This window comes from Somniosus microcephalus, chromosome 7 (genome assembly GCF_052327205.1).
Source record: "Somniosus microcephalus isolate GS21.2 chromosome 7, FLI_Smic_1.0, whole genome shotgun sequence".
Classification (NCBI taxonomy): domain Eukaryota; kingdom Metazoa; phylum Chordata; class Chondrichthyes; order Squaliformes; family Somniosidae; genus Somniosus; species Somniosus microcephalus.
The window spans coordinates 23,020,680-23,030,555 of NC_140993.1; positions in this window are offsets into that span (position 1 = coordinate 23,020,680).

Sequence of the window (9,876 nt, forward strand, 5' to 3'; positions counted from 1 at the left end):
CCTTCCATATTTTTATGAGTTCTGCCATGTCTTTCACCTCTACATCCTCATCTATGTATGGAACTTCTACCGATGAGTCTGTCTTGGCCCTGAGCTCCTCAAGAATTTCCTGCAGCCTTTGGACTTCTTGCTCATGTTCAACCTTTAGTTGCTCATATACTTCCAACGAAACTAGCTTTTCGGAGGTTGCTGAGTTAACCCCCTCCAGAATTGTAGTCTGGGCCTGTTCATACTGTTTTTTCAACTTCTCGCACTCTGCTTGTAAGGAGTCGTAGAGAAGAACTGGAATAAAATCCTGGCTTCCTGAAGATTCCTCTTCATTTGTTTCTTTCGCAATTTCCTGTTGGAGTTCAGCCAAGGCTGCTATGCTATCTGCCTCTCGAAGTCTCACTGCCATCAACTCTTCTTTATTCTTGCAGTCCATCTCAGCCATTTCCCGTTTACTTTCATTTAACTGAGTGAGTAGTCCCTTATTTTGGGCTGAGATATATTGCACCTTCTCATGTAGACCCTTGCACTCCTTCTCTGCTTGACATAGCTGATTACCGCTGATTTGGTTCTGCGTTTCAAGTTCCAACATCCTTTGCTTAGCTTCTTTCAGTTTCGCCCCTATAAGCTCCTCTTGCAACATGGCCACATTATTCTCATCAGGTAAAGAAGCGTTTCTCTTTTCCATGTCCAAGATTTGTTTCTGCATCTCCTTAAGAGCACCCTGTGATTCAACTTCTCTTAACTTTGCCTGCACTAGCTCCGTCTCTAATTGCAGAACAAAATCCTCAGTGCAGCGTGATTTGCCCTTCTGCTGTATCTCTAGATCATGCAAATATTCTAACCCCTGAACATCATCAGGGAGATGTGATCGGTAATTGGTCACGATGGCTCTATGGTCGCTCTCTGCTTGAGCCAGTAGGTTCTGTTGTCTTTCCAGACTCTCCCATTCGGTGTCATAGAACTTTTTCATTGTTTTCATCTCTTGTACGAGGCGGTAACTTAATTGTTCTAATTGTTGTTGTACTTTGAAATAGCGTTGAGTTCGAGCCCGGTGTTCCTCCGTAATGCATATGTCTGTAGCTTGAACAGACTCAGAATTCTCTGTCTTTATGCACGCCATCGATTTTCCAACCTTAGTCCGTGAGTTAATGTTAACCTTGTTTTTCATACATAAGCTGGACTTATCGTCTTCCGGCTCAGAGTCTGAGCTGCTTGTCTGCACCGAGTCCTCACTCGTCATTGCTTGTCGGTAGTGCCATTCCATGTCTATTTTCTTGATCCACTCCCGTCCTAGAAGTGGTGGTCCTCCCTCAGGTAGTACGTACAAATTCATTCTTGGGTGTACTTTACCCCTATCTCTCACCTTGACTCTTATTTTCCCCATGGGGTATACGCGATGCCCCGTGTATGTCTATAATACGAACTTGGTATTTCTTAAGGGTATGTGAGAGAATAGTCGGTGGTAGTCCTTTTGGTTGATGACTGATACAGCTGATCCCGTGTCCAGCTCCATTCGTACTTGGACTCCAGCTATTTTTAGTGTGACCCAGATCGTCTGTAGATCAGTTACTTTACCCACATTGTGGATTCTCAGACTATCCAACTCCTGGCTGTTTGGGTCTGAGTCTGAATTTTGTTCGTCTGAACTCTTTTCAGCCACCTGATGCACCTTGTTGTACTTTTCTTGTGGTGGTGGCTTCCTTTGTTTGTTGGTCTTCTTTCTGGACCTGCATACCTTCGCGATGTGACCCAGTTTGCCACATTTCCTGCACTCTTGATTCTTAAACCAGCACTGATTCTGGTCGTGCGTTGTCTTTCCACAACGGTAGCATTTGGAAATGCTTGCAGTAATTTGATCCTTCAGCACTGCTACGATCTCTTCGAAGGTCTGGTCCACTGGTTTAACTGGTGCTATTAGATGTTTCAAGAGCCCGTATGTTTTTGCTCCCATCGAATTTAACAAAGTTATTGCCTTGGCGTATATGGCTACGCAATATATTCCTATGCGTTCCCCATACGTGGCCCTGTCTTCTATTTCAGCATTAAAATCATTAATATTTCCTCGCTTAGGCATCTTCTTCTCTTTCCGAGAACAGCACAAGTATTTCTTTACTTATTATTAATTTTCTTCTCTTCTTGAGAACACCACAAGTATTGCTTTACTTATTTCTTGTTTCTGAAAATTCTAATTAATTTTCTTCTCTCTTCTTGAGAACACCACAAGTATTGCTTTACTTATTTCTTGTTTCTGAAAATTCTAATTAATTTTCTTCTCTCTTCTTGAGAACACCACAAGTATTGCTGTACTTATACTTATTTTCCCTCTCTTCTTGAGAACACACCAGCCTTTCTGAAAAATCTTATTACTTTCCTGAAATTCTTAATAATTTCCAAGATGGCGGTTTCCCGCTTCTTCCTTCTTCTTCAGCGGTTTCCCCGCGAAAAATGGCGGCTTTCCCGCGCTTCTCGCTCTCCCCGCCCACTTCGATGGCGGTTTTCCCGCGCTTCTCGGCGCTCTCCGCCCACTTCAATGGCGGTTATCACCCGTTCCCCGACGCTGACTTTCAGGCCGAGTGCGGGCCTTATCAGCGGATGCGATCGATGGCCCGGCTGCGCCTCGCACTTGAAAGCGGCCCCCGGCCTCTGGCTCACCCGCTCGCGCGGCTCTTGCTCGCTCCCTCCCGGGCTCTGGCTTACCCGCTCGCGCGTTTCACCGCGGCTCTTATCAGGGATTGCGATCGCCCTGTCTTTGCAGCCAACGCTGCGGCTTACCCACGAGGTTATGGAGGCTTCAGGGTCCTAATGCCTGTCGCTTCCAGCCTGTCGGTTCCAGACTGGTGAGGATTGAAACCTCTCTTCAACGTCCTGTCTTCGGACGAAGCCGCCGTGGAACAACTGCCGCAGGGTTCGAATCCCATCCTCGTCGCCAATGTTAAGTCTATGGGTTGTATTATAAATAATCACAGACTCCACTGTTAACAAAATAAAACACGTCTTTACTATTCAGAGGCTCGGGCGATTCTGCCCTAGTTAACGTATCACAACCCTTATATACTGGTGTGGTCACTATCGGTATTACAGTATACATGAGCCAATAGATAGTGCCACCCTAAAGTAGTGCTCTTAAAGGCGAACGGTTACATTCTATAGTTCCCTTAAAGGTAAACGGTTACATACACAACAGATTATAGCCAGACTATAAACTTGTATACCCAATTAGACGCCTATCCTTTGCCTCGTAGTTCTGAGATGGTGAACCAGATAGCTCAGTACCGCGTGTTCTCCACCATTGATTTAAAGTCTGCCTACCATCAACTCCCCATTAAAATAGAAGACCAACCTTATACGGCCTTCAAAGCTAATGGGCGCCTGTACCAATTCCTTAGGGTGCCCTTTGGAGTAACGAATGGGGTATCCGTCTTCCAATGGGAGATTGATCATATGGTGGATGAATACGCGTTGGAAGCAACATTCCTGTACCTGGACAATGTTACTATCTGTGGGCGCGACCAATGGGAGCATGATCAAAATCTCGTGAAGTTCCTAGAGACTGCAAAGAGGTTAAACCTGACCTACAACGAAAACAAGTGTACCTTCAATACTACACGTTTGTGTATTCTTGGTTGCATTGTGGAGAATGGGGTAATCGGGCCAGATCCTGAAAGATTACGCCCACTTAAGGAATTACCTTTACCTCACACTGTAAAAGCTTTAAGAAGGTGTCTGGGATTCTTCTCGTACTATGCCCAGTGGGTGGCTAACTACTCAGATAAAGTCCGACCTCTTATTAAGTCGACATCTTTTCCGCTATCGGCAGAAGCTCAGGGGGCTTTCCTTAATATCAAACGGGACATTGAGAAGGCAGTGGTATGTGCCATGGATGAGAAGATCCCTTTTCAAGTGGAAAGTGATGCATCTGATTTTGCGTTGGCAGCAACTCTTAACCAAGCTGGTAGACCAGTAGCTTACTTCTCTCGTACATTGCAAGGACCAGAAGTTCGACATTCTTCAGTGGAAAAGGAGGCACAGGCGATTATCGAAGCAGTCAGGTATTGGAGACATTATCTCGCTGGCCAATGTTTTACGCTCATTACTGACCAGCGATCCATGGCCTTTATGTTCAACACTAAGCAGAGAGGCAAGAACAAAAATGATAAGATTTTAAGATGGCGAATAGAACTGTCAACATATGACTATGATATTCAGTACAGGCCTGGAGTATTTAATGAGCCATCGGATGCTTTGTCACGAGGAGTATGTGCTAGTCTAGGTATAGACAAGCTTCAAAGTCTCCACGATGCACTCTGCCACCCTGGGGTTACCAGAATGAACCACTTCATTAAGTCCCACAATCTACCCTACTTTATTGAGGAGGTCCGGACAATGACCAGAACCTGTCGTGTTTGTGCTGAATGCAAACCCCGCTTCTATAAGCCGTCCGAGCCAGCTCATCTTATTAAAGCAACTCGACCATTTGAGCATTTGAGTCTCGATTTTAAAGGTCCCCTTCCATCGAGCGACCATAATGTCTATTTTCTTAATATTATAGACGAGTACTCTCGGTTCCCTTTTGTTATCCCCTGTCCGGATGTGACAAGTGCTGTTGTAATTAAATGCCGCTGCCAACTGTTTTCCTTGTTTGGCATGCCTAACTATATACATAGTGATAGGGGTTCTTCCTTTATGAGCAAAGAATTGCAACAGTTTTTGCTATCGAAAGGGATTGCAACGAGTAGAACTACCAGCTATAACCCTCGTGGTAATAGGCAGGTCGAGAAAGAAAATGCGACAGTGTGGAAGGCTATCGTACTGTCTCTGAAGTCGCGAGGCCTGCCGACCTCTCACTGGCAGGATGTCCTGCCAGACATGCTGCATTCCATAAGGTCTCTTTTGTGTACAGCGACGAATGCCACCCCTCATGAAAGGATGTTTAGTTTTCCAAGAAAAGCTACTAATGGAGTAATGTTACCCACATGGTTGACGACCACGGGCCCTTTGTTGTTGCGCAGACATGTGAGAGGCCACAAGACTGATCCACTGGTGGAGGAAGTACAACTCCTCCATGCTAATCCCCAGTATGCGTATATTCAATATCCGGATGGGCGAGAGGATACGATCTCTATTAAAGATCTTGCACCTGCTGGAGCTCAAAAAGAGTTCGACTCTGAGAGTAGAGTTTTCAATCGTGGTATTAGACCTTCAGAGGCACAAACCCTCAGTGTGGAAAATACTGATGATTCTGGGAATTCGAATGAACCAGAGTTAGTACTCCGGGAGGAGCCTCAGCAAGAGCTACGTCGTTCCCAGAGGATTATCAGACCTCCTGACAGACTGAATCTATAGCAGGGGGTGAATGTGATGAAATAACTCTGTGTTCTGGCATTTGTATTGTTGTTGCTGTTGTTGTTGTACTTGTTAATGTCTGGAATGTTCTACCGGTGTAACCACTAATGCTCCTCCCTAGCCCCCCCCCCTCTTCTGGAATGTTCTACCAAGGGCTGGGTCGGTGATGAATGATGGTTGCCCTGTGTTAACTTGATGCCATGTTCTTACTTAATAAAAGCCTTTAGTTCTAAGCTTTAACCTCATGGATTCAGGCAGTTATTTGGCACATCACTGACACATATTCTATGTACCAAATCAATTTGAGCACCATAGAATGTCATAGAATCTACAGCACAGAAACAGGCCAATTGGCCTAACTGGTCCGTGCAGGTACTTATGTTCCCCACCAGCCTCCTCCCACCCCTCTCCATCTCACCCTATCATTATGGCATCAATGGTTTTATAGTTTGAACAAAACAGTCTAGACTTGGTCCCACCCCAGTTGCAAACTTGCAAACTCCGTAAACATGAGGTCATCCAAAACTCGGCTGCCTGTGTCCTAACTCGCACCAAGTCCCGTTCACCCATCACCCCCCTGTGCTCGCTTACCTACATTGGCTCCCGGTTAAGCAATGCCTCAAATTTAAAATTCTCATCCTTGTTTTCAAATCCCTCCATGGCCTCGCCCCTCCCTATCTCTGTAATCTCCTCCAGCCCCATAACCCTCTGAGATATCTGCGCTCCTCTAATTATGGCCTCTTGAGCATCCCTGATCTTAATCGCTCCACCATTGGCGGCCATGCCTTCAGTTGCCAAGGCCCTAAGCTCTGGAATTCCTGCCCTAAACCTCTCCGCCTCTTTCTTCCTTTAAGATGCTCCTTAAAACCTACCTCTTTGACCAAGCTTTTGGTCATCTGCCCTAATATCTCCTTACGTGGCTCGGTGTCAAACTTTGTTTGATAATCGCTCTTGTGAAGCGTCTTGAAGCCAGAGACGTGAGTTCAAATCCCACCACAGGCAGCTGGGGAATTTAAATTAAATGAATTAATGGTGACCATGAAACTACCGGATTGCCGTAAAATCCCATCTGGTTCACTAATGTCCTTTAGGGAAGGAAATCTGCTTTCTTTACCCGGTCTGGCCGATATGTGACTCCAGACCCGCAGCAATGTGGTTGACTCTTGACGACCCTCTGTGGTTCAAGAAGGCAGCTCACCACCCCCTTCTCAAGGGCAACTAGGGATGGGGCAATAAATGCTGGCCCCTTGCCAGCGAGGCCCACATCCCGTGACTGAATAAAATTTAAAAAATCTAACCAAAAGGGAGTGCGGAGCAGCAAATATGTTAATGCAGAATAAGAGAGAAGTTGGATCCACCGAGCAAGTACTTGCAATATATTCTCTGAATAAATTGAAATCCTGCTGCGTTGTATTCCTATTTCAGTGTGAAATACCACCACAGTCTTCAGAAGGTTAAATGGAAAGTGGGATTAACATTTTTCATTACATGCTCCTCATTCCTTCTGACAAGACTTGTTTTATTCGGCAAGGATTTAAAATGCAATATACTCGCATTTGATGGAAATTAGTTTTAATGTCTTAACAAGCCTAGCATATATATTGCTGTCATATACATAGATCACTGTACAAATTGGTGATTCCACTGCCTATATTTGATCTGTCATTTCTGAGAATTATGCATGGATTTTGAGAGTCAAGTTTCTGGTGCATAATTGTATTTTGCGCTATGCTTGGGTGAAGGTCTACAGGAGATTAAGAAATGGATCAAGCTCTGACATTGGACTGAACGCAACATCACAAGAGGCCCGGAGACTTTAGTCTGAAAGTCAGTGGTCTATATCTGTGAGCCATGAGCCAAGTCTTCCATCTCTGCTTCTCCGCTGTCAGTCTCCACAGTATTGGATCTACAGCCAGGGCTGTATCTGCAAGTGGCCGTCACTGAAAGTAAGTCTTTGTTTTATTCCCAGGCATACTGCAGTGTGTCATCACACATGTTAATGCGACGAGCCACTGGTCGGCTTTCCCCCCCCCCCCCCATTGCATCTTGTATCGTTACCCTTTTAGGCGACTTCAAAAAGAGAGCAACATTGCTTTCAAGTTAATCGGCCCTGACTATTTGTGCCATCATCAAGCATTCTTGGCATCTACTTGAAAAGGCCGTATTGTCTCGCAGTAAGCTGCTCGTTTTAGCTTCTAGACGTGGTCACACGGAGTACGTGACATCTGACTTATTGTGCTGCAAAAAAACCAACGTTAATTGAGTGTCACAAAAAAATGGCAACAATAAAGTTTCCTTTGTTCATTGACATTTGAGTTTCAGTACTGATGCCAGGAGGCTGGTCTGAAACCAGACTTTACAAAGTGAAGAAATCATCTTGAAACTACTCGAATGCTTTGGCCTAAGCTTTTGTTAAATGTTGGTCAAGGACCAAAATCGTCAGAGGCAGTGACTTGCCCGAGAGCCACTTTCACAGACAACAACAACCACTTGCATTTATAGAGCACTTTTAATGTAGTAAAACGTCCCAAGGGCGCTTCACAGGAGCGATTATCAAACAGAATTTGACACCGAGCCACATAAGGAGATATTAGGGCAGGTGGCCAAAAAGCTTGGTCAAAGAGGTAGGTTTTAAGGAGCGTCTTAAAGGAGGAAAGAGAGGTAAAGAGACGGAGAGATTCAGGGAGGGAATTCCAGAGCTTAGGGCCTCTGCAACAGAAGGCACAGCCACCAGTGGTGGAGCGATTAAATTCGGGGATACGCAAGAGGCTAGAATTGGAGGAGCGCAGAGATCTCGAGTTGTAGGGCTGCAGGAGGTTACAGAGTTCAGACCCTTTTAAGGAAATGCCATTTGCTTAGCTTTAGTGATAGCAAATGCGCCATATGTACAATGTTTTAAAGAATACGTTTACAGCACTTTGGCCATCTCACGTTCTTGCTGCACTGTTCTGACAATGAGATTCCATAAATTTAAGGTTTGCACATCTGAAGGTTCAAAATTTGATTTGTTTGTTATTTGAAGATTATACGATAGCCTGGTTTATTACAAATCCCGCTGATGATATGAATTTGAATCAGAAACAATGACCAGCAAGCAGAAACAAGCTGTGACTCTGTGTCTCTCTCTCCGGCTTCCCTTTGTGTCTCTTTGTTCCTGCATCTCTCTGCCTTTGAAACACATTCCTCGTGCCTTTCTGTGCTGTGCCAAAGGGGGAATTTTAACTCCCAGGGTGAGCGAGCGGCTGGCCCGTACAGGAGCGCCAGCAGGAGGCCGAGCCGATTTTAACAGCTGAGACCCGTTAACATGTCGCTGTTAGACATCCTGACCAAAACAGCCAGGAAGTTCATGGGAAATGGCTGCCCGGCCTGGCTGTTAAAATCAGGTGTCTCAGTGGCTGGTGGCAGGGCCCAGGGCAAGTGCGGGACGTGGGGGGCGGGCAGGGGTGGGAACGGCGATTTGGGAACGGTAGAGGAGTCTGGGCAGGGGAGGCCTACACTTCCCGTGTGAAGAGCGGAGACGCACTCCTGCTCCTCCTGGCCCCACAAAGGAAAGAAATAAACTCACCTGGAGGAGCCTCTACTCCTGCTGATCTTCCTCCCACTAGCTTCAACCTGCCGGGAAGGCCACAGCCTCTCGCCCACTCAGGCCAGCGTTAATGTTGACACTAAGTTCCCGAACGACGTCATCTGGACCCGGTAGAGAGCCCAACAGCCCTCCGAGATCTCGGCGGTCCTCCAATTCTGGCCTCTTGCTAATCCCTGATTTTCATCGCTCAACCATTGGTGGCCGTTCCTTCAGCTGCCTGGGCCCCAAGCCCTGGAATTCCCTCCCTAAACCTCTTTGCCTCTCTACCTGACTCTCTCCGCTTTTAAGAGGCTCCTTAAAACCTACCTCTTTGACCAAGCTTTGGTCAGCTGCCCTAATATCTCTTTATAGGGTTCGGTGTCAAAGTTTTGTCTGATATCACTCCCATGAAGCGCTCTGGGATGTTTTACCACATTAAAGGCGCTATATAAATGCAAGTTGTCGTTGTTGTTTAAAGGCAGACTTTGGGTGTGAGACCTTGACTTCTTCAATGATAAAATTGCAGTCAGAGGGAACAGGGCAGGGTAGGGGGGTAGGGGGGTGGGGGAGTGGGAAGGGGATAAGTCTCCTGCTCCATTTTAACTGTGCTCCCCACCTAGTTTCCACCTTACAAGGATCCTTAAAATTCTGATGAAAGGTCATCGACCTGAAACGCTAACTCTATTTCCCTTTCCACATATGCTAACCTGACCTGCATATCCTGTGTTTCCAGCATTTTCTGTTTTTATTTCATAGTTCCAGCATCCGTGGTATTTTGCTTTTGTTCCTTAAAGTATGTCATCTTGTCCCACAGCACTTCCAGTTTCTTGCAGTTACTGTACACGATATTCATTATTGCTTCCTCTCAGGCACCTGTTACCTCCAAGGAGATGGTGCCCTTAGAGGGCCTAATTGAGGAAATCATCCTTGCATCTGGATATTAGGAGAGGTGACCAAATCGTGGTCAAAGAGGTAGG